The following is a 24,954-nucleotide window of genomic DNA, read 5'->3' on the forward strand; positions in this document are numbered from 1 at the left end:
GTAGTGATTGTCTTCGTGCAACAGGATTTGAGTTGGCAAAAGCCTCTTTTTTGACAGTTCAGAACTTCCCGAGTATACACGCGCTGTCTTGTTGTCATGAGATTTGTGTGCAAAGTCCTGTACGCCATCCCGCTTGTGTCACTCTCGTGTAGCGATGCCGTCACTGATGTCTAGATTTGTTTGGCTGCGCTTATTGGAAATGCAGCACGCTTGGAATGCCAACGTCACAAATTTAGCTGCGGAACTTGATCTATTTGTCGGGCTTTGTGTTTGTGCTCCACGTTTAGTCGTGCAGAGCTAACAAAATAAGAGAGACAGACTAGCAGAAAGCCTCAAAGGCGGAGGACTAAATGGAGACATATTGGTGCAGGTGTAGCGCTGCCGTGCAACTCCACTAGGCCTTTAATGAGGAAACGTAGCCACGGGGGTCTTGCTATTAAATACAACAACAACTGTGAGAGATGGGTGGACCATTAAGGCTGTAGTCAAGCGCTTGGAAGAAGAAAGACGTCCTTCGATTGGCTCGATCTCCATCAGAGTGGGCAGATACATCCCCGAGGTGTGGCTGGAAATGGGAATGTCAGTGGAGAGGAGAATGAATGGAGATAGAGACAAAATGAGAGAAAAAGTTGGCCTTCTGATTCGTCACCATTCTGCAAAATGAGTTTTGTATTTAAGATGCCTCTCCCCACTCCCTAGAGGTCAACAAAAGTCAGGGGGAAACAGTTTTGTGTGTCCTTGGTGTCCCACTTTGATCAGGACAAAGTCACTACAGCTATTAACCCTCGTTGATCTTTGTTGAGCAAAAGTAATCGTGATTGATTTGCTGTTGCTTGGCTGATTGGCTCATTGGGACGAGGTGAATAGTCAACGTTCTAGCAAGATTCATCAACAACATTGGAGTTGATTGAACAATATTGACCATGTAATCATTGCATTATATATGCAAATAACATTCAATGTCACATTAGGTGTAGTAACATTCATTAGTATTATTGTGCATATGGTTAATGCTAAAGATCATTACATCGTTCTTTGACTATGCCATGTCACCATGTGTCCATGGTTTGTGTACTTGATTATCTCTATTAAATTATAGTGGTATACGTGTTATATAAAAAAAGAAGAATCAAAAGGTTGTTTATAATTTGCTATATTGTGCAAACTTTATTGGTAGCTACCCCTGAATCACCAAGTTAGGCATTTAGGAATGTAACGTATGTCTCTTAACTGTGAGGCGGTTGTGCTAACCATTATTCCACCGTGCCGCCCTTCATTAAAACATGCATGCGTTATTCATAAAAATAATTATGCTATCACAATTTGTATTAGACTACTGATAAAATCTATCCAATCATTAAGTCTCAAAAACAATGCTTATCTTGAATCTAAATTGACAAAACACCCTTATCTACAGGGATCAGTTTGTCATTACAGTGGTTTTGTCAATCTAATTTTCAAACAAGCAGATCGAGACCCTTGTCCACACATAGGGCTACATGGTTAATGTACTGTTTACATCGGTGGCAATACATTGTTGCATTCAAACTGATGACTGCAAATTTCAATGTATGTAATGTAAATGTGATAGGGTAAATATAGCGCATTTGCCCAATTCTGGCCGCCCGATGCTTATTGAGTGTCTGGAATGAAAGTAACAACATTATATTTAAAATTATTGCTGACTACTCTCAAAGAATCCCATAATGTTTGGTTTTGTTCATTTAGAGCTGTTATCCCATCACCAGGTTCCACATACTGTAGGGTTATTGATTACGAGAATTGTCACTCATGGTGCAAGTGTCAAGAAGCAAGAAGACAAAAACAGGCAATGCATTGAAGAATCTGTGCGTCGTTATGCATTGATCATCAAAGCTCCCGCACTAGTCAGCGTGTGCTGATATAAGACCAGGAGACACCCTGCAGTGGCGCTGCGTGAGACCGCGTGCTTGCTTTCATTCCCCCACTTTTCCCACAACCACTATCCCTCACTTCATCTCTCACGCTCACAATGTCCAGAGCTCTGCTCCTGCTTCCTGTGGTGATTTATACGTTTTATGGTCATTACTGACTTTGACTGATACATTATTTCCCTTTTTTGCCTATTGCGCCAATTCTACCCCCCCCCCCCCCCCCCCTGCCCTTCCCCTCCTCCGTCTGTCGTTCGATGGAGCCTCGGCATCATGTGTGGAATATTAAATAGAGTGTTTAATCACAGTTGTTGCCATCCTCACACAAACCCACTTTTATGTTTTTGCTTTTGAGACTAAATGTTTATCAACATTTATTCTGAACACAGCAGGTGAAGTAAAGTCATTTATCTTCAAGGTTACACAAAACACAACTCATGGTATTTCTCGCAGGTGACTGCATTGTTATTCTGTGATACAAGATTCTGGGCATATTCCTTAAAAAAAACGTGAAAACCTTAACAAAATGAGGACTATAAACTGTCGTCCATTGTTTACAAAAATCCACGTAGCAACCATACTGTATAGAGCAAGGGTTCTCAAACATTTTGGAGTCAGGGACTCCTTTTTTGAAATCAAATTTTCCAAGGACCCCCATTGCAAATATTTGCAGAAACAAAACCTAAAAAAAAATCAAAATTTTCAGTTTAATACTGAAATCATATGAACAAATACTGATATAATTAATTGATAAACATGTGTTAAAATAAAAGCAAAATGTTTTTAAATATAGAATCCTCAAAGAGGTAACCTTTTGCGCAGATAACAGATCGTGCTGTTTTCTTTGTCAGCTACATAAGGTTCAGAGCTGTGCTTTTCCTAGATTTACACTAGTAGCTTGAATTTGTTGATGTCTAAATGTGTTTTAGACCATTTGAATTTGAACGTCTTTCCAAAAATTTGACTTATACTGTGTTTGCCTGTGGGATGGCAGACTGGTTAGCATGTATGCCTCACATGACATTAAGGCATGGCATTTCTGTGTGGAGATTGCGTGTACTAACCATGCTGATGTGGGTTTTCTCTGGCCATTTCAGTTACCTCCCACATTCCCAAAAAATGCAGGGTCGGTGTTTTGAATACCGTAAATTGTTCTGAGGTATGATTGTGAGTCTAAATGGTTGTTTGTGAGTCCTGTGATTGGCTGGCAACTAGTGCTGACTGTACCCTGCCCACTGCTTCTAGGCAGCCAATATAGGCCTCAGCATGTTTGTGACCTTCATGATGAGCTGTTGCGAGGATGGATGGATGGATGGATGGATGGAAGGAAGGAAGGAAGGAAGGAAGGAAGGAAGGAAGGAAGGAAGGAAGGAAGGAAGGAAGGAAGGAAGGAAGGAAGGAAGGAAGGAAGGAAGGAAGGAAGGAAGGAAGGAAGGAAGGAAGGAAGGAAGGAAGGAAGTATTGTGGGCGGCACGGTGGAAGACTGGTTGGCATGTCCTCCTCACACTTCAGAGATTGAGGGTTTGATTTTGGCTCAAGCCTTCTCGTGTGGATCTTGCATGCTCTCCACATAAACTGTGTGTGTTTTCTCTGGGTACTCCGGTTTCCTCCCACATTCCATAAACATGCATGATAGTTGCATTGACCAGTGACCCCTGTGAAGATGAGCGGTGAGGATAATAGATGAACAGATGTAATTGTTGTGTCTTTTATGTCAAAGTTTTTGCATCAATACAAAATATGCATTTGAGGTGATGATATCAGGTGTGTCGGGGAGAGAAACCTGAAAAGCATGCAGGATTCCAGCTCTTGAGGACTCATGCTTGAGCCCAATAAACCCAAGGCCTTGATCCAGCATGCTATGTTTTATGTGATTCGCGTTTTACAACAGTATTAAGAAAATAATGACGCTATTGTGAGCATTTTTTTGTTTCCAACCTCTAACTGTTTTTACTTCTATTTACTTGCTTCTGATTTTGAAAGTAGTCCATCCAACCGTCGCATATACTGTCAATTGTCACAAGTCAGAGGTTTGTGGCAAAGTAGTTTAAATGTTAATTATTTGGAAATGTCTGTGTTAAAAATGACCTTGTTTGTTTTACATTGCTGCCTATAAGTCCCAGTGAAACTTAATTAGTCAAAAGCACAGTCGTTGCCAAGCTGGCACATAGTATGCTGTAATGGTAGTGCTGATTGAAAATCTAACATTAAATGCAGGTCTCCGCTGGCATCTGTGATAAAGAGGAGATCCAATCAGATATGTGTTTTATTCAGCGTCCAAGTCTTGGATGACTTTTTTTTGACACTTCAAAGGCCAAATGTTTTGGATTCTAGTAAGGTCGGCAGGTAAATTTCTCTTTTTTGTCATCCACCATCAAAGTTGTTGAATTGACCAAGAGAGTGTTTACTTTACGCCGGTTTATGTTTTGGGAAATGATGTCCGAGGCAAAGCCTGCCTTCGTATCCTGGCTGCAAGTGATGAGGAGTCATTGACTTTTGTAGCTTCGAGACGTCTACTCGCTTTTTCATTATGGGGATTTTTCATATTTCTTCCCTGCTGCAGCAGCTCTCCTCTCTTTTTATATCCGCACGGTTCTAATGAACCTCACTGAAAGCACCCCCACCTCCCACCTCTTCTGAATACAAAGCATCCAACCAGTCAGCATCAAAAAGGACCGAAACAACGTGGAAAAAAAAATCAGTGAAGAATAGAAAAGCGCACAAAACCGGAGGTTACATCCCTTCATTTAATATATATATATACAGAGGCAGGCAGTTCATCAGTACCTACGAAAATCCGTCAATAATATTACCATCTTGGTTTATCATTCAGTTAATGCTCCTATATTTCTGGGGAACTGCAGAACTATATACACAGTTTTTGCACGCGGCAAGCATGCATACATGCACCCAAGAATAGCTGAGTGTGAAAAGGATAAAGATGCAGCAGCTACTATCCACATTAAGAGAGAAAGAAACAACTTCATACAATTTCACTGAGAAACACTTTTTCCTCATTGAAGATAACCAGCAAGTCATTGTTGAAGCTGAGTTTCAGAGTCGTGGTTTCATAATTTGAAATACTGAACACAATTTTGCTCAAGCAATGACTTAAGAGATTTTCATATATATATATATATATATATATATATATATATATATATATATATATATATATATATATATATATATATATATATATATATATATATATATATATAATAATACACAGTATTCAACAACCTATTATTCTTTTTAGACCATAAGTAAATATAAGCATGCAAAAGGCTTTATACACATCGGCTAGCATAAGTGTGTACACTGCATCTGAAATGTTTTGACAAAGGCTATCACATTTAGCCTCTAGCGACTCACATCTGTGATTTCTCGGTCATCTCCTCTGCTCCGTTCCACCTCTGCTCCCAGCACCCTCCACCTCCATCTCACCCTCCCTCCCTCCCTCCCTCCTTTTCCTTTCCTCTCCATTCAGTCCCTCTGTCTGACTTTTTTGGGCTGCTTGCAATTAACAGTAGGATTCTAAAAGAACAAATATTTGAAAAGTCTTTTGAAGATCTTAATCAAAATTATGGGGAAGAAGTCAAACGTTTCAACCTAGATTTTGACTTAAGTCTGAAGTAAATGTACAATCTCAAAATGTGCAAAAAATAGCTGTTCTTTTGCAGGAAGATAGTTATGTATGTGACGGCCAATGGCCTAGTGTGAACGTCATTCAGTTCAGTGGCTCAGTGGGCAGAAGAGACATATTTTTTTTAGATTTTGTCAAAGTTCTGAATGCTGTAACTCAGAGGTTCCAGTGCAAGTCAACTGGAGTCGTATAAAATGTTTACACAAGCTACCGCAGGGCATTTGATACAGACCTCGCTGGTGTTAATACCAAGCTCTGTAAGCCCCTCTGTCAGTGATATTCATGTAATAAAATGCAGGCGTATAACCAAATTTAGGCTGTCAGATCCATTATTCATCGCGGTTTGAAAACTAAGGAGCTTACTCTGGAGGCAGAGTATTAAAAAAAGTAGTGTGGTGTGTGCTGCTAGGAAAGAAGCATCTTGTGTTATCAGTCAGATAAGAGGTGATGCCGCACTTCCATAAACTGTGTTCTCACTGAAGAATCTCTGTGATGCAAAAATCATCCGGCGTGTAAATTGGGCACGCATTTACGTACACAACCACTTAAAGTTGTCACCGCCTGCATCCTCGGGCCGTGGTTTAATGACTGCCTCTTGTTGACGCTGTGTGGCTTTGCTCTTCCCAATACACGAACTGCATCCCCTCGCTTGTTAATCCCAGTGTATCCTTTTTATGTCCTGGTATGTGTGTAGAGAAGCCGTGAGTGTAAAGTTGGATTCAAGGTCCAAGGGCCCAAATTCTCCCTTAACGCCTATATTAAATTCTTTTTAAATGAATTCCAGGGCGGGACAGTGGAAGACTGATTAGCGCGCCAGCCTCACAGTTCAGAGTTCCCAAATTCGACTCCGGTTCGCTCCAGCTTTCCTGTGTCGAGCTTGCATGTTCTTCTTGTGGGTTCTCTCCAGGAACTGAGGCTTCCTCTCACATTCGAAAAATGTGCATGGGAGGTTTATCGGACACCCTGAATTCTCCCTAGGCGTGATTGGGTGCGTGATGGTTATTCGTCTCTGTGTGCCCTGCAATTGGCTGGCAACCAGTCCAGAGTGTCCCCTGCCTAAAAGTCAGATGGGATAGGCACCAGCAAACCTATCCCAGAGATTAAGAGATTAGATTAAGCGGCGATAGAAAATGGATGAATGGATCTATTTCCATTTATGTACATTTCACGTGACCAGAAGGTGGTAAAAGTAATCAAAAGTAATACCAAAGCAAAATCAAAGCTACTAATTTTGGTACTGACTGCAATCATTGAGAATTGTGTCACGTTTAACTTCACCCTAAATCAGAAGAAAAGCTTCGCTCAGATTTTTTTTTCTTTTCCCCTGGGTCAGGAGCAGCAAAAGAGAAGAAAGGCAGAATGATGTCGGGAATGATGAGAGGTGACCTTCCTTCTCACGGTGTGAGCCTTCCTATCAGGCGGAATTAACTTTGGCCGTCTTCTTCTGCGCGCACGCCACATATGCCACGTCCCTCACGCCTCCTCATGTTTATTCATTTCCTCCAGCGAGACATGCCCTAAATCACCCACCGCTCTGTTTTTTTCCCTCCCTGAAGTAAGCATGGGAACCAGCAAGGCTTTATCGATTCAGCCCCTTTTCATCAGCAGCCAGGTCCTCGTTTCGGGACAAGCTGATGGTAAATCTTGTGTAGCGAGTACTTGTCAGGACCTGTCCGTGCTGTAATCTTCACAAGTTGATGGCTCATCTTCAATCCGTGAACTGCTCTGCAGCTCGTTAAAGACCAATCCAAGTGAGCGGGACTCTTGGTGCATTATGGGTAAAATTGTCTTTTAAATTGAATGAGACAAAACACTGTGAAAGACACTTGTAAATTGTCTTCTCATTTCAAGCAAAGCAAGTTTTCTCAAAAAGATTAACTGTAGGGACAACGTTTTAGATAACAGAGTGACACTTCAAGTGTCATGTGATTTTCAAAGACAATTTAAATCACTATTGACCAAAACAAACCTCTCATCTCTTTTTCTGGTGAATACACAGACTGATTAAGCTTTTACGATGGTTTAAGACGCAAGGTTTTGAATGCATAACGCTCCAGTGATATCCCTAGAAGTTCATCTAATTATGAGCCATGGAATTCATTTCAAATTGGCCGTGTCAAACCAAAATATAGGACTGAACGATTGATTGCATTTGCAATATAATCACGGTTTGAAATAGCATGATTTTGTAATTGCAAATGCTGAAGTTTAAATGGTCCTTTACCGAGCACAAAATTACAGAAGATTAAGCTCATCTTGCCATGCATAATATGTATATATATATATATATATATATATATATATATATATATATATATATATATATATATATATATATATATATATATATATATATATATATATATATATATATATATATATATATATATTGGGGCGTATGTGCATGGGAGTGTTTGTTTGATGGCTGTCAGATGGTTGCTGCTGTTATCGGGTTGACTTCTATAACTAGAATGCGTAGACAGAGACGATAATGTGAAGCTACTTGAGACGGGCCCAATCAAAACTCATTCATGCAAGATTGTCAAGTGATCTAATTTGATTGTAAGTTTTGAACCACAAGACGGGAAAATGTTTGGTGATGAGACACCAGAGGGTGGCAATGCCCACTGGTTCTAGTAATTGAACTAGAAAAATATTACATCGTAAGTAGTCATTATCTTACTTCCCTATCTGTGATGTTACTCACTGGCGATGGGATAAGATTTCATTTTTATAGGTGTAAACTTTATTTAATTATCTGTCTATATGATATCTTGAGTGGGTGGTTTAAAAACTGCAGTCCATTTAACGTTTCATGAAATGGAACGAATTGTAGGAAGTGATAAAGTTACTGATTTGTTTGCATTAAAGTTTACACCACCCCTCCATTCATCCATCCATCCATCCATCCATCCCTTTTCTTTCATCCCTCATTCTCACTCGGGTCGCTGGTTTGCTGGTGCCCACCCCAGCCGTTTTTAGGCAGTAGGCAGGGGACACCCTGAACTGGCTGCCAGCCAATCACAGGGTACCCAGAGACAAACGACCATTTACGCTCACAAACACACCTAAAGACAGTTTGGAGTGGCCAATATACCTACCATGCATGCTTTTGGGAATGTGGGAGGAAACCAGAGTTCAAGGAGACAATCCCAGTGGGCTTGGGGAGAGCATGCAAACTCCGCACAGGAATGCCGGAGCTGAAATCAAGCAGCTGGGTCTATTTATTCATATTCAAAATTATGGTAAAATTCTGACACCATGTGCTGCCAATGAGATTAACCATTTAGCTCTGCCCATCTGTCTTCTGGTTGGCCAAATTTCCTTGAAGGAGTTTAAAAGCCTGAAAAATAGGCTTTGCTTTTACAGTATGAAATAAGCACAATGTTTTATACCTTTTTCGGGTCTTTAAATGGCCCAAACCATGGAAATCCCACTTTTTTTAGAACTTTTAACAATAACAATTTTAATTTATTACCCAAAACACTGCTAAAGTGTTTTTTTCCTTCTTTGATGCATTTTGAAGGTTTCCAGGTAAAAATGACTTTCGAGAAGGATGATGACAATAACAGGTCCTCATACTGCCACTACACCGCCCCTGCCCACCCTATTCGAGGAGACGTTCACATATTTTACTTTCGGTTTTGGTTTAGAAATGGTTTAGGTTTGGGAATGGAGATTTTGCACCAAGTCGGCCAAGTAAACAGCAACGTTTCATTTATTAGTTAAAAGTATTAGTTTCACTGTCGAAAATGTCCCAAGTGGTGAAAATGTGTGTATGGACAATCAACATTGTAGTATATAACTCATTCTGGACTGTTGTTATGAGTCATGGTTGACCAAATTTGATTGAAGGGAAAGGTGTTACTGTGTGTGCACTCTCTTGACATGACTTTTGCTTTATTGGCAACTCCAGTTCATTTCAATGTCTGTTAAATACTAGTTTTTGGCTTCTTTGTCCACTCCACCTCTGACTCCCATTACTGATCGCTGCAGTGTTAGCATATTTGTGGTTGTTGTTTTGCCGTGGCAGTCAGCTTTAGAACACCGTCATGAAGGGCACGTTGCAGCTACTTGGTGAGGGGCCGGGTTTCAGTAAACAAGCTGTTTCACTTCCTGGTTAGAAATACATCAAAGTCAATCTCATATTTAATAGGTCACTGTAGTTATATAGTATAGTATTGTATAGGTATTATTACATCATTCATGTGCATTTATGTAACTCTGATAAGCTTGAAATACCATGATATAGGCCCTTTAAAGGGACAGTGTGTAAGCTTTAGACTGTTTTTCATTAAAAAAAACAATAAATTAAATGATTGTAAATTTTAAAAAACAAATTAATGTGTTCTTTATGATCAACAGTATGTTTTAAATATAATCATAGGTCTAGTTAATCATTGCTGCTGTCCGTAGTGAAAAATGGTCTAAATCTTACACACTGTCCCTATAAGTTATTGAGTGAAAAAGTAAACATTTGCCAAAAGTTTTTTTTTTTCTTTTGTCTTTGGTTAATCTAAAAAAAGGATACAATTTTAGGAATACAGTGAGCTCCCGGTTTACGAGATTAATCCATTACGTGGTTGTGATCACAATTTCGAATTTGCCGTATGGCGGGCAATCCAAACCTATTTTAATTAGCTAATGTGTGTATAAAACCCCAGGTGAAAACATCAAAATTGTCTATACATATTAACAATTGGTATTAAAACAGTATAGTAAGTGCTACTTTTATATAATATACATGTATACAGTTAAATAGCATCATAAATAAAATTAAAAAAAAATAGAGTATTTATTTACCTTTGAGCGACGTGACGAGTTTGTTATGGCCATATTCCCTAATGAGGGTAGCCTAGTCCAGGCTAGCCTTCTTCGTATTTTCTCATCATTAGGTGAAAGAAACGTAAGGCAGGAGGGGTGTTGTAAACTGGGGGTGCAAGAATACCTCATCTCGTTATCTATCATCTAATCTGTTGAGGACATCTCATGATATAAACTATTCCACATCATGTTATTTATCATTTATCGAGTGGAGTTGCTCATAATGTCAAGCAAACTACATCATGTTTTAGTTGTCAAGACAAACGGGTCATGACCCCACGCATGCAGTGAAAAAAAAACATGCCAAATAAGGTATTTAAAATTTGCTTCGGAGGAAAACAGGACACGTGGTCAACCTAACCTTGTTCTAATTAGAGCCATGTAATAATGGCCTGAGCAAGATTTGTTGGTGACATATCACAGGTGTCATGTAAAATTGCCTGACCGCATGCTGTAAACCTCCCAAGCAACTACTTGCTGAGGCCACACAACTGGCTTTAAATTACCAACAGAGCGCTCATGCTTTTGTGAGGACAAGAGAAAAGTTGTCTCAATTCTGCAAGCCCAGTCCTATTTTAGAGCGGTGCAAAATTAATGACTTAGACCCATCATAAAAATGATTCACCCACAGCCCTGAGTTTGTAGCAGAATTCATAACATCAATGTGAAAAAAATTGAATATGGCGACTGTGGCTGGAGAAAATAAAGACGTCACGTAATTTGCTTTGTCTGTTGTTTACTAAGTAAAAAATTCAAGACCGGGATGTTCTGTCTTCTCGTAATGAGCTTGTGCAGTTTGCATTTCCTTGCCACATAAGCTATGTTTCAAGAATTGTGAATGTTACTTATCTTCTGCATTTTTTTAAATAAAGACCCTTATGTCTCGCTCAAGATGTATCACTTCAACATTAAGTGGTACCTTAAGCAATTTCTGAAAGTTGAATTAAAAACAACTTCACAGCAAGTACAATTTTGGCAATAGGTCTTCAAACAAAGGCTTCAAGCTATTTATTTTAATTCCTAGCTGGGATTTTCAAACTCGTTTTTATTGTGGGCCACTTTGTAGTTATAGTTTCTGGCAGAAGGCCGGAAATACCGTGAAGTCAAATATATTTTTAGTGTGTTCCTCACACACCTAAGTTTTGAGATCCGTTCAAAAGAGCGACTGTAATCAAAAATTGGCTGTTGGGTTTTTTTTTTCCCTCCCAATTTTTTTTAAAGAATAAGACAACTTGCAAGTTTGATCATTAAACCAGAAACCTGAAGTCAAATCAGTATTTCACAGGCCACATAAAATGAAGTGGCGGGGCAGATCTGGCCCCCGGGCCTTGAGTTGGGCAAATATTCTTCAAGAATAATTCTTGATCTTCCGAAAAAAAAGTGCTATCAGTGCAATATACGGGCACAATATTTGTGATGATAGTCTACTATGAAGTCTTCTTATTTGATATCTGCCAAATCTTGCGTGTCAAGGTTGCTGTGTGCTACTATGTGGCATTTTTTTTCTCTTTACGCTGGACCTTCTTGCTTTGCTTTAACTCCATTTGTATTGTTTCTTTTTCATCATCACACTTCTACTTCTATTAATGTTGCAGCTGTTGACCTAGTTTGTTTACCCTCCGTATTTTTATTTTTCATCAAAATTCTGGTCTAATTTGAATATGTGCTAATTTTGCATTTGACATCAGGCAATGAACAAAATCAGTGCTTTTATGAATCAATTGTTGTAACTCTTTCATGTGTAGCTTTCTGGCCATGACCCAAAGAAAAGAGAAAAGAGTAAAGGCTAATTTGAAAAAGGTCAAGAAGCAGAGAGGCGACCAGTCCGTAATGCATCGGCCTCAGTGATAATCGCATCCTAAGACGAGTCGCTGTTGGCCCTCAGAAGCAATCAGAACGTCTGCCAGTGAGCCATGACCTGGATTCTGCTCCCATTAGAGCTGAGTGACGACGTCTCGTCACTGGTTTTATTCCAGTACCACCGGTATACATTCGTGAAATTCATCTGGCAATAATTTCCAGCAACGTTAATGCTGCTGCTCTGTCTTTTATCGTCTCTGTCACCGGTCTTGTTGGAAGTGAGAGCATCGCCTGCAGCTGCGCATCATGAGCAGATAAGCATCGCAACATTTTACGAGCCTGTCAGGACTGGGCAATCACTGCTCGAGCTACATCATACAGCCTTTAAAACTTTTACAATACTGTTTTGGGGTTTTGGAGCATCTTTTTAGGCACTCATAGGACACAACTAGGCATGGGATGCTCACCGGATTGGCAATATATCCCTGTTATAGAAGTTATGGTTATTTAAAACTGTCCAAGTCTGTCAAAACCGTTTTACGTTTATGTTTTTTTAAGTATGTTTTTTTTCCCCTCCTGCATCTTCTGCCTTGGGCAGCTACTGAGTGTAGCTCTAAATGTGTATCACATGATTCCTCCTCTGCTACAACAGCCAATTTCATTGTCCTTTTCCCGGTTTGTTGGCTTCAGTACCACTGTAGGATTAGTACAGCGGCTAACTACCACAGGTAAAATGGCTAACTTGTTACCATATGCAACGTTCACAAAGTATTTTATGTAATATCACACGAGGTAGGGCCCGAGCAGTTTATTTCAAGTGTGGGTCAAGAAGGCGATAAACAAAACCCCCTCTAACAAACAAATTCTGCAATCTGGGAAGTTTTCATCTTTTGGATTTGAGTAAGCGACATTGAGAGTGAGCTACGAGCTAGGTAGAAGCGTGGGAGCGATATGGCAAGCAGGGTTAGAGGTGAGATCATACAATGGCATATGTGTTTAGAACACCATTTTTTTTCACCGCTTTTATGCCTTGCGGCAGAGGTGTGCACTTTGTCAACACTGACGGACTGCCCATCAGTCCGTTGCCAACAGACGCTCAATTTGCCGACGTATGATGGAAATGCTAAAAAAAAAACGTTAAAAAAATAAAATAAAAATTAAAATGATGGAATTGCAATTTTTGTCCAACATTGTAATTGTCTGGATAGATATTGTGTGTATGAAATATAATTCAATTAACTTGGATCTTTATAAACTATAACACCACGCATTTATAGCACAAACTGCAAACAATTTGCAGTAATTGTGACAGTAGTCACTTTACAGCACCACCAAACAGTGGAGATATATGTTTTGTTAAGTGTATGAACTGGGTTGGCTTAATTAACCCCTTGTCATTAACAGCTTTAACACACCTGTGTTTTCTATAGTTATTTGTAGTTGCTCCCTGCCTTAGTCCTGGTTTTAGGTTTCCTGCTGATAAGAGCATTCTGAGATGCATTTGAAGTCACCAATGAATGCAGACCAAATTTCCATTATTTTTCTCTCATTGGTGCACTTGGTCAGGAGATACAAAATGGAATTTTTTTTATAAATTTAATTCCCTAAAGACGTTTTTAGTAAATTCAACCTCAGCAATACTTTGTTTCACTTGTAGTGTATTTGACAGATGAAATAGAGGCAAATTCAGAAAAACGTGAATGAAACTGCCTTCTATAGTTGTAGGGCAGGCAGTTATAAATGAGAATCATCCATTTAAAGTCATAAATAGTTTCACAATGCCAACCAATGGACATGATTGCTGATTGCACTCTCGTCTAGAGTTAAATCCCTTAGCAAGCTTAGTTTTCTTGTTACATATGTTGTGTGTATATTATTGTGTGTTGTGTGTCTATTCCTGTATAATTGTAGAACCACAGACATGGTGTTAAATTCAACTGTAAATACTAAAATAAAGATAGAATTAGTATGAGTGCAGATAGAAGTAGACCAGCGCCTGAAGAATGACAGGAAAAAAAAGTCAAATGGTGCTGTGGAAGTTTGGGCAAAAATGGACTGATGCACTGCCTATTACAAATTCATATGGCTTGAAAAAATGACAGACCGACGATGACGTAAAGGGCTCAGGGCTCTGACGAATGTTGGATCAGCAAAAATATTTAAGTTGCTCACCTCTGCCGAGCACGAGCAGAGACGCCATTTGAAACATTAACATTAACCAACAGCATTAGGAATGTCAGTCTTGGCAAGCATAAAAAGCATCATTCCAAACGCCATTGGTAGGTAGATATAGATACAGTTTATGTGATTTGGCAAATTGTTTTTGTTCAAGACTGTAAGGTGGTGAACATAAGTAGCCCCTTCAAAGATTACTGACTGGGGACCAAACCTGTATGTTCAGGTTTGTGAAAGACATTTTTCTCACAGGTATAAAATATTTGGTTGCGTTATCTTTCTGTAACTTGGCAAAATGGCTTCGCTGCTAATAGAAGACAGAACATGGCTACAGATCTGAGCAACATAAAAGTCAATTCATCAGCCTATACCAATGGTTATTTTGACCATCTTGAATTCCACAACCAACAGTAAAGTCAAATCATCAGCCTTTAGCAATGATCATGTTAACTATTTCTAAAATGCCATTGTGTCTATTTATTTTTCTTAGCTGTTGAATTGTAAATCGCTGATACATCTCCATTCCAAGCAATTTACCGTTCGTAACGTCATCTTAATCTTACATCGAGAAAATCTGGGTGTTATTATGAATCAAGCTTTTTTGCCTGATTTCTCAGTGATTCTGCTGTGGTCAAATGACACAGGAGTGTGTGTTTATTAGTGGTGCTATCAGAGATTGGTTTGGAGTTGGGCTTTCTTGTGCATGTGCCAGGCCCATCATGGTGAAAAGTTTTAAGCTCCTGTTGTCCATCTTAAGGATGAGCCAGATCCGAGCTCACTGGGATGTGCCACTTGCCAAACAACTACTATTAAAAGATCCTAGACCTCCACCAATGCTAAACTGTTAACACTAGAAGTGTAACATACAAGTGTCCATTGAGTCTCGATCACTTGTTTGGGGCTGTCTTAGGCCTGTCTTAAAATGTGAAAAGCATGATGAAGAAAAATAAATACCAATTGTAATAATATCTGAAAATGCTGTATATTGGTCAATGGCATCCCACTTGGTCCTGATCGTAATCAAGGAATCAAACAGACAAAAAGTCATTCATTTTAGAAATGTAATTTTCTGTTGATTTTTTTTCCATGTATTTCTTAAGCTACATGAAAGAACTAGACCTGAAAAAAAAATACGCCACCAGCATTGATGGATTTGTTGTTCAACGATGTTATGATAAGCACAGTTAAATGGAGTTAAGATGTTTCCCCGACAGACACTATTTCTACACCAGATTAAATGATAATTGAAATCGCTGCATGCTCACTAGATTCATTTATAGGAAGAAGTGTTTGCGGCACTCAGGCAGCTCAGGAATGGAAGCCGCTCTTTGCCTTGTTAGCTTGATCTAGTTAATTTTGATTATGAAGACGTGGGAGCTTACACACTTCTGCCTCTAACTTTAGTTGCGAGCATTCCCCTTCAGTGGGAAGTATTTTGATTGTGATATGTTAAAACCAATAAGCACAACCAACAAGCATCATTGGAATGTAATTTGAGCTGGAGATGTTATTATGTTTTGGCACTGGGATAAGATGTTCATAAGATGACTGGTGTTACCTAACGGGGAAATTGTCTTGTCTTCCTGACTTTCTCTTAAAACTTTAGATGCATGTGATTGCTTCACCTCATGAAAACAAAAGGAGTAAATATTAACTGAACTGCAGGCATCTTATCCTAGTCTCATGAACTTATGGTGTTTATGTTGACTCACCTTTTCATTATCTGCTGAATGGGGTGATGCCCCTGTTGCCAAGGTAAAATTGTAACACAATGTAGATTTTTCCATAGAAATCATAATAACAAAAAAAACAAAAAATTGGGACGTCTTCACAAACGTGACATTCTTTTCTAATTTTTTGGTTATTTTTTACCGTTGATTGTGCAGCATGAATTTGATGACTATTTCACAAAGGATTCTAATCCCATTGTGAAATTTTAATATTTTTAACATTTTAAGTTGGCCAAGAATTAAAGTATCACATACAGTTGTGGTGGGGGAGGGGGCTGGGGCGGAAATGAGACAAGTGCAAGGCACTGTACACATACGCATAGCCGCAAATGACGAAACTTATGTTTCAACAATGAAATGATTTGAAGTTTCAATGCTTCAGTTTTATTGACACAGCTGAATATTAATTTGTCGAAAAGCCCTAAAAGTCATCATGACTGACTCATCTTCTCTTCAAGTGTTCAAACATCCTCGTTACTCTTCCATAGGTAGTCATCTTCGGACCCATCCAATTTGTTTGAAACAAAGGTCTTTGGAGATGATTTGCTGATCATCTTACTTCGGACGTTCTTTATCCAAAACTGTTATCAGATCAGAGCGTGGAACGTTGCCCTCCACTGTTTCTTCCCCCACCTGTCGACTTCCATGCCAACATGTTCAAGCATACAGTACGTCCAAGGGTTGAAGGAGACAAGTCAAGCTGTCTTTTTCTTTTCATAATGTGTCAAAAAGGCAATAAGGTGGCGCTTGCCGAAGGTGCATTTTTGCTATGTTCTGTGCAAACGCTCTAAAACAGATGTATACTATATCAAATTAGAAGTATGTATAATCATTTTCAGTCTTTTAAATGATATGATATTACTTATTTTACATTTGAATTAATGTTGTTCAAACAGATATTTGGAAAAAAATTGGTCTGTTTTGCATTATGCGGTTATAAATCGACCCCCCTAATTTAGGTGTTGAAAATGAGGAAAAAAACCTCGGTTACGATTTTCGGTGTTTTTGTTCAATGTCATAAAATCAGTATCCATTGCCAAAATTGAACATATAAGTCATTCATTTTGGCTTGAAGCATTTTTGGTCAAATTCCTGAATCGACTTTCAGACCACATTAGCACAACATTGGTAGCAAGGTGATTTCTGTCATCATTGGTCCGTCATTTATGTCAAGTTTACCCAAACTGTAATTATTGGTCTGTCGGTCTATCGGCCAACTAATGGCACTTCCATCTAGTTATGGGATTCTACAGGGTTTTTTTTTCTTTTCTTTTCTTTTTTTTTGAGCGAGGGGGCGCATCATTTGATTTGAGATGCATAGTGACAATAACCAGACTGTTCCTCCATTGACTGAGTTTACTTCCATTGCTTCCTGCTGTGTTGTGATGTTGTTTATAAAACACACATACAGCATTTTTTTTTTATTTTGGCAGAGTTCATACTTTGGATTTTTTTGTTTTGTTTTATAGCTCTTATAAAGTTCATATTAAAAATTGAATAGATTTTTTTAACAATGAAATAATTTTCTAAAAACCCAGATTTTTCTCCCTTGATCTGATCAGCTGAAGACAGGGCCTGGCCCAATTTCTCATCATGTGATTGGGATCTGGGCATCCGTACCATGGAATGCTATTTGGCGTGTTTCCATGATGATTAGGTCCTACTTGGGGATTCGTCTAAAGTAGTGAAATTGGATCATTATCGTTCAGGGCACTGGGTGAGAATCTTTGTCCTTGGCAGATCTGATGTGGTCAAAGTGAAGAGGATTCAAAATGATTTTGAATTAAACTTAACCTTTTTTTGAGATATCAAGATGCTGCACTAATTCTTCAGTTTGTCTTTCACCCTGTCTATATTTTTGTGGTCGGACAGATCATTTTGCTGTCTACCACCTAGAAGATGAAGGGCTTAGGCCAGTGTCTGCACCTTTTTCTCAAGTGTTTGCTCTCCTGATCCTGAAAGACTATAAGTGCCGTGCGCTCCTCTAACCTGCCTTTGCGTGATCCCAGCTTCGGAGCCAATTCTCTTGCGTTTCTGCCCGTGACATGTTCTCCCTGCAAACCGCCTTATCTTAAAGCTTTGGGCTGCTACCTCTATACTGTTTTCAAGGAGAATGGGCATAAGCCCACAATGGCTTGCAGAGATAAGCCATTTCTCAACTTATTGTTTTTTTTCCCCAGTGAGGTGAGTGTGTGAGACATTTGTAGGAAGGCGAAGGTTGAATATTGTTTTTATGCCATCGCTGTGCATGTTTACATCTGTCATATTCATAGAGCGCCCAAACTCTAATAATCTAGGCCCATGAATGTGACGCTATCGATTGAGGACCAGCAATATTGCACTGGTGTTTGTGCACTGTTTGGTGATCTTTATTATCTCTGCTCTGCTCTGGAGCTGTGTGCATGTGCGTGCGACTCCGAGGCACAGTAATGGTCTGGGTGCTTCTTCTGTCTCTCTTTCGCTGACAGCCCCGATGTATCCATGGCAACAGGAGGTTGAGCCTGCCTGTAAGCAAAGGGACTTGAAAGGGAAGCGTTCAAGCTCTCCCCTCTCATCTGGCCCCGCGCTCCACTGTGTCTGACCATGGCGAAATGCATGGCCTTGTTGAAATCCCAGCCTGGCTATGGGAGAGGGGTGTTGATGCTTAAGGGTGGGGGCTGTTGGGGTTGGTGGCTTGTGATGCCGGCCACTTCAATCGCAACACTGCCATCTTTTGTTCTGAAAATGTACACCCAAAGCAAGGGTCGTTTGATTTCATTCAAACACCAAAAACAAATAATATACTTAATTATTTTAAAAAGGCTAAATTTGTTTCACCTCTCATCAAACGTGCACATATTGCCTGCAGGTTTTAAGTGTTTTGACTAATCTTTCAATATACGCAATTTTAGCATCAACTCTATCAACAACAAAAAAAGAGTAGATTCCCTTCTTTGTCTTCTTTTATATATATATATATATATATATATATATATATATATATATATATATATATATATATATATATATATATATATATATATATATATATATATACATATATATATACACAAACCAAAACAAAAAAGACTAAGAAGCGTGTTCGATGGCAAAGTGTGTTTGCAGAAGAAACAAATACAAGGCTCATCAGTGGCCTACTGGTCTCTATCTATCTTCCACTCACCTACCAGGCTAGACTTAACTCTTCATACAGAGCTTGTCACTCAGTTGAGCCGTATCACTTCAGCAAATTTCCTTGACACTTATGTACAAGATAAGACAGAGTGTTGTGCTGCGTTTGGAGGGTTCAGAAACCGCACAAATCGAGACATTATCTCATTAGTGTCTGAAAAGAGCATATGATTTCCATGATCAGTGTTATGCACATATGAAATCTTTTTCTGGATAGCAAAAAGTTCTCATTGTTTGACAGTTCATCAATAAGTTTCATTCCTTGGCATGAGACGCATTAGGTACATTGTTATTAATCAAGGACAAATAACACCAGATATTATATTATTGTAAAAAACAAAAATGGCAGTAAAATATCAGAATCCTACACACATTATTAAATTTTGAAAAGCCTTAGTTCACTTTTCTCCACAACAACTGCGGCTGTCAGGGTTGTTATCACGTTTTAGTTTAACAATACATAATGTATGTACATCCAAATTGCCCTTTATTCTTTTTACTTTTAACTTTTATTAATCAACAATGGAACCATTTAATTATCATGTACCTGTTAAAGTGCAACTTTCTGAATTATACATTTTTAAACGGACAGAAACTAACCCAGAGAGTTATTTCAACCGCTCTGCCGGGGCAGGAATGTTGATCTTCAATTTAATTCTCCGTGGCCTTCTTCACTTATTTGATTGTTTACATGAATTAAAATGTCATTATTTCTTTCCCTTTGGTTTAAATTGCAGTTAATTTTCCAGAAGTAATTACTTGAATATGAATTACTGTGTGTTAACGGTGAATTTTCACCCGGGTTTTGAAGCTCCCTTGTGGCTGATGGCCTTAACATCCACCTATCTTGTTCAGTGCGTGAGCCGGCACTCAAGTTGCTCACAGAAGACAAACCAAACTTTCACATCAGAAAAATGGACACAGATAACATGGAAGTCAGGTCCAGGACGAATCTCTTTGTTTGCTCACTCATCGTTAACTTTATTTTCATCAGTGCTGCATTGAAAACCACGTTGACCCAAATTCCGGCTTTTGTCGCCATGCTTCCCCTTGTTCCTAACCTTGAGGTAAAGTGCTTTTTGGACTCGTGTCAAGATTGGAGATAATAGAAGCATGTAAAGTTTAATCTCGCAGCACCTTCATGTGTCTGAAAGTAATCTGCTCTCATTCTAATGGAGGCACGGATCAATGCAGATGGATCTCATGTTTCCTTCTCAAATCACAGAGCTGCATGTGACTCCATCTTTGATATGATCCATTTGAGGTATCTCTTTACCCCCCTGGGCCAACTGCTTGTATTTGATTTCGGTTGATGTGATTGAAACGGGGCTGTGTGCAGTCACTAGGCGGGGGTTGTGTTGGTAAAATGAATCATTAGATTGGAAATAATGAGCAAATGGAGGCCTTGATTTAATTCCGTCAATTTCCCTCCTCGGCGGTTGCTTCAATATGTCGTCTCCTGTGGGGGGGGGAACATCCATCCATCCACAAGGGTCGCAGGCTTGCTGGTGCCTATCCCAGTTGACTTCGGGCAATTAGGCGGGGGACACCGTGGACTGGTTGTCAGCCAATCGCAGGGCACACAGACACGAACAACCATTCATGCACCCAATCACACCGAAGGACAATTTAGAGTGTCCAATACACCTGCCATGCATGTTTTTGGAACATGGGGAGGAAGCCCAGAGTCCCCAGAGAGAACACAAGCAGGCTCGGGGAGAACATGCAAACTCAACACCAGAAGGCCGGCTCCATCTGGATTCGAACTATGGTCCCTTAACGGTGAGGCAGACATGCTAAGCACTGCTTCACCGAGCCGCCTTGGAGGGAAACATGTTGCTTATAAATCTGACAAATTTTAGGTTTTTAATCAAGACAAATAATACTGTATTGTATTAAAATATTTTACAAGACATTTTAGAATAATAAACTGGTGTCATAAATTATATTATTTGTGTTGGATATTGGTCGGGAAGAGGCATGTGTGCCCTTGAGTTGCTTTTTGCAACCGTTCAAATTCTGTATTTGTCTGTTGGATTGTTTAATTAACTCGCGAAAATGCATCATTGAATGTAAATACGAGAGCAATTAAGCACTTTAGTTGCTAGGGTATATTCCTTTCAAGCACTGACATAAGTCAAATTTTGTCTTGCAAAATTCAGCATTGCGAAAATATAGACAAAGCAGAAAAACAATTGTGGTATTTCTCCAAGTCCAAGTCAAGTGTTTTATTTCCTCATTTTATAACAACATAACTCAAAACAGACATTTATTCCATACATCTGTGTTTGAATAACATTAATTTGAACACATTAATTTAAATGTGAAATAAGAACAAGGCTTAAAAACAGCAAATGGCAACATTCCATGCTCTGATCTCACAACAATCGTGACTTGGCTAAAGAACATCCCAAGTAAGATGATCATCAAATCATCTTTGCAAACCTCCGTTAGAAGTAAAATGAATGGGTCTGAAGATTACTATCTGTGGAAGAGTAATGAGGATGTTTGAATAAATGACGTAAGGAGGAGCTATTTTTTCTTGTCAGATAGTGATGATTTTTAGGGCTTTTAGAAAAATTAATATCCAGCGTTGAAAAATCAAGCATTGAGACTTCAAAGCATGTTATTGTTGCAACATTAGTTTCAGCATTTGCATCTACGCGCACATTGCATCGCACTTGTCTAATTTCCGTCCCATACCCTCCCCCCATAACTGCAACAGTATGTTATTTGATATACGGTGAAGAAATGTGTCTAAAAGTAACGTAATTTTGTCATTTTAATGATACACACCATGTGTTATAAGTGGAGAGACACAATCAATGTAACATCTAAAGTCAGGGTTAGACTTATGATCGCGTTTTTGTAAAATTCACCCAAATTAAAGTAAAAAGGGTGGGGCCTTACAAGCGAGGTCAACCTGTATTCAGAGACATACGGTAACCAAGCTTTAACTGTTCTTGCAACTCAGCGTTACCATTCTCTTCAATGAGCTGGTCCCATTTTGGGTTGATGGTGAAATGACACCCAAGGTATGCTGCTTATTTTCAGTCAACTCTGTAATTTTATCTTGGTCAAGATCATTTGTAGCAAGTCCTGTGTCACAAATATAGTGGAATTTCAAGGAGAAATAGTAATATTTTTTGGCCAATCTCTGAATATTTTGACTAAATTGAGATCAAAAATACAACTCCACATGCCAAATAAGTTTTCACATAATACATATTTTCACTTAATTCATTTGTCTCATCAGTGGCGCAGTGAATAGTGCGTCCCCCTTGAAGTTCAAAGGTCCTGGTTCAAATCCACCTGGCTCCGGCCTTCCTGTGTCGAGTTTGCATGTTCTCCTCGAGCCCGCGTGGGTTCTTTCCGGGCGCTCCCGCTTCCTCCCACCCCCCAACAACATGCATGGCAGGTGAATTGGACATACTAAATCCACCTTAGGTGGGATTGGGCGTGTGACTGGTCGTTCATCTCTGTGTGCCCTGCGATTGGCAACTATTTTAGGGTGTCCCCCGCCTACTGCCCGGAGCCAGCTGAGATAGGCGCCTGCGACCCCTGTGGGGATAAGCGGCATGGAATTTGTGTTCCATTTCAACCCTAATTAATAGTATTGGCTGTTAAATATTTCTTTTTTTTCTTGGAATTTGTAAGGTCTTCTTTGGCCGCGTCAAGGGAAGGGATTTGACCTTTCTGAAAAATCTCTCCAAGCTTTTTTCACTCATTTCTGCGAGCTCGTGGACTATTTTATTATTTTTTTGCGTATGAATTAATTTGACTGAAGCAATGTGTGTCTGTGATGTTGACGCTGGTCAGTAACAAATACTCAATACCGCATGTATTGAGTTGCATCCAAAATGTTTAAACAAAGTGAATTAACGGGTTGCTTTTCGCTACTGTACAATGACTGACTGATTTCTTGAGCAGACATTGCGTCAAGGTTTTGTTTTTTGCCAGTAAATGGCGAAACTCTGCCCCTCCATGGTGACCTGCCCCCGGCCCTGTGGGAGTATTGAGTGTTCCCACCTCCTTCTTCCCTCCTCCCTTGCCTTATCACAGTCTTTGTCTCTTTCCAACTTGTTCCAAGGCATGGAGGGATCTGCCAAAGACCGAAGGGCAAAGCATCTCCATCTGAGTTTGCAGTTGAAGTGAGGAGTGACAGTGCTTTGGTGTTCTGTTTTAGCTTGTTTTGGTGTCAGAATTAGTGCTTTGGACTTTGAGATACAGAAGATTTGCTTTATCCTTTCCTCTCTTAGTAACAGCTTGACTCGAGTTGGCATTTTTGGACACTAGACATTGCAAATTTATCAATCCACAATGCCGGTCCGGATCATGTGCACCATCTCCTTCTCCGGCGATGATGAAGACAGAGGTTACAGCGCGGATGGTTTCGGTGATCACTACAAAAGGGTGAAGAGGGATTACGGAGACTCACAGGAGTACCTGGATGGTCTTAGTCAGGCGGATGACAATGATGAAGAAGAGGAAGACACCTCAGGCCAGGTGGATGACCTGGCAACCTTCTTCAGCGGCTGCTCTCTCCACGGAGCCAACCATGTGTTTGTGGAGAACAAAAGGTTTGGTGTCCGGCAGGGTCTGTGGGCGGTGGTCTTCACCATGGCGCTGTCCGCCTTCTTGTTCCAAGTGGTCGACCGTGTCATTTACTACCTCCAGTACGACCACATGACCATACTGGATGAGAAAGTGGCCAAAAACATGACCTTCCCAGCCGTCACCTTGTGCAACTACAACTTTGTCCGCAAGTCACAGATGAGCTACAGCGACCTGATCTTCATGGGCCCTCTGCTGGGATTTGAAGAAGGAATGGCACCGGGCTTCCCACTGGCCCCGGAGCCCGACCGCCCACCCGGATCTCGCTTCAGCGTGGATGAGTTCTACAACCGTACCCGACACCGCATTGAAGACATTCTGCTGGAATGCAGCTTCAGGGGGTTGGAATGTGGCCCAGAATATTTTCGAGAGGTAGGTCTTACTCTCCAGACCCTCCAGTAACAGATCGAGTATTAGTTATCCAGTTTAAGGTGGTCCCAAAGTAATACATTTTGAGGCTGAGCAATTAACTAGTTTGTGCAAAGGTCTAAGAAAATGAAATCGCTTGACCTGTCCTCAGCTGACTTGAGTCTGTCTTTGCGGGTTTTCAATTGATTGTCTCGATCCATTGCCTATAAGTCATGTCCATTCAAATATTACTAGTGATGTCATAAGGGCCTGAGGTTCAGGGTTTGAGCTCAGCCTGCTTGAATGTGTGGGTATAGGCTGAATGTCCAGTAACGGTTTGGTTGAGACAATATCACGATATTGGTCGGCATTGATTTTCATTTTGACTTTTTGTCAAATAACAGAGAGTTGTCTTCAGAATGCGAATAATGACAATATGGGCATGCTGAGATTTCTCAATATTTGTTCCAGTTTTTGGTTTCCCGCATCTGAAAAAGAAAGACTAGTTTTGTTGTCCAGTGTGCATGTAATGAGTTCATGCGTAATAATACTAGTATATGAGTGGAGACTGACCCACTACAATGCAAATGAACAAAATTCCATCTGCATTCAGAAAGTCAAGTAGAAAGACAGGTGAGAGACCCACTGCAATTTCATCTTTTCAATTCGGTTCCAAGTTTGTCAAGTAAACGTTGTTGCTTACAATATTATGTTCTGCACAAGCCCGTTTGCCTAA

At 39.8% G+C, this 24,954-nt stretch overlaps 1 protein-coding gene and 1 pseudogene across 2 annotated transcripts in view; both read left to right on the forward strand.

Annotated features, from left to right (window-relative positions):
• Positions 1-24,954, forward strand: part of asic1b (acid sensing ion channel subunit 1b) — a 257,762-nt gene that overhangs the window by 142,183 nt on the left and 90,625 nt on the right. The window lies entirely within an intron of this gene.
• LOC148418565 (acid-sensing ion channel 1B pseudogene) lies at positions 23,577-24,272 on the forward strand (annotated as a pseudogene).

This window comes from Hippichthys cyanospilos, chromosome 9 (assembly GCF_059441005.1).
Source record: "Hippichthys cyanospilos isolate Australia breed blue-spotted pipefish chromosome 9, RoL_Hcya_1.0, whole genome shotgun sequence".
Taxonomy (NCBI): domain Eukaryota; kingdom Metazoa; phylum Chordata; class Actinopteri; order Syngnathiformes; family Syngnathidae; genus Hippichthys; species Hippichthys cyanospilos.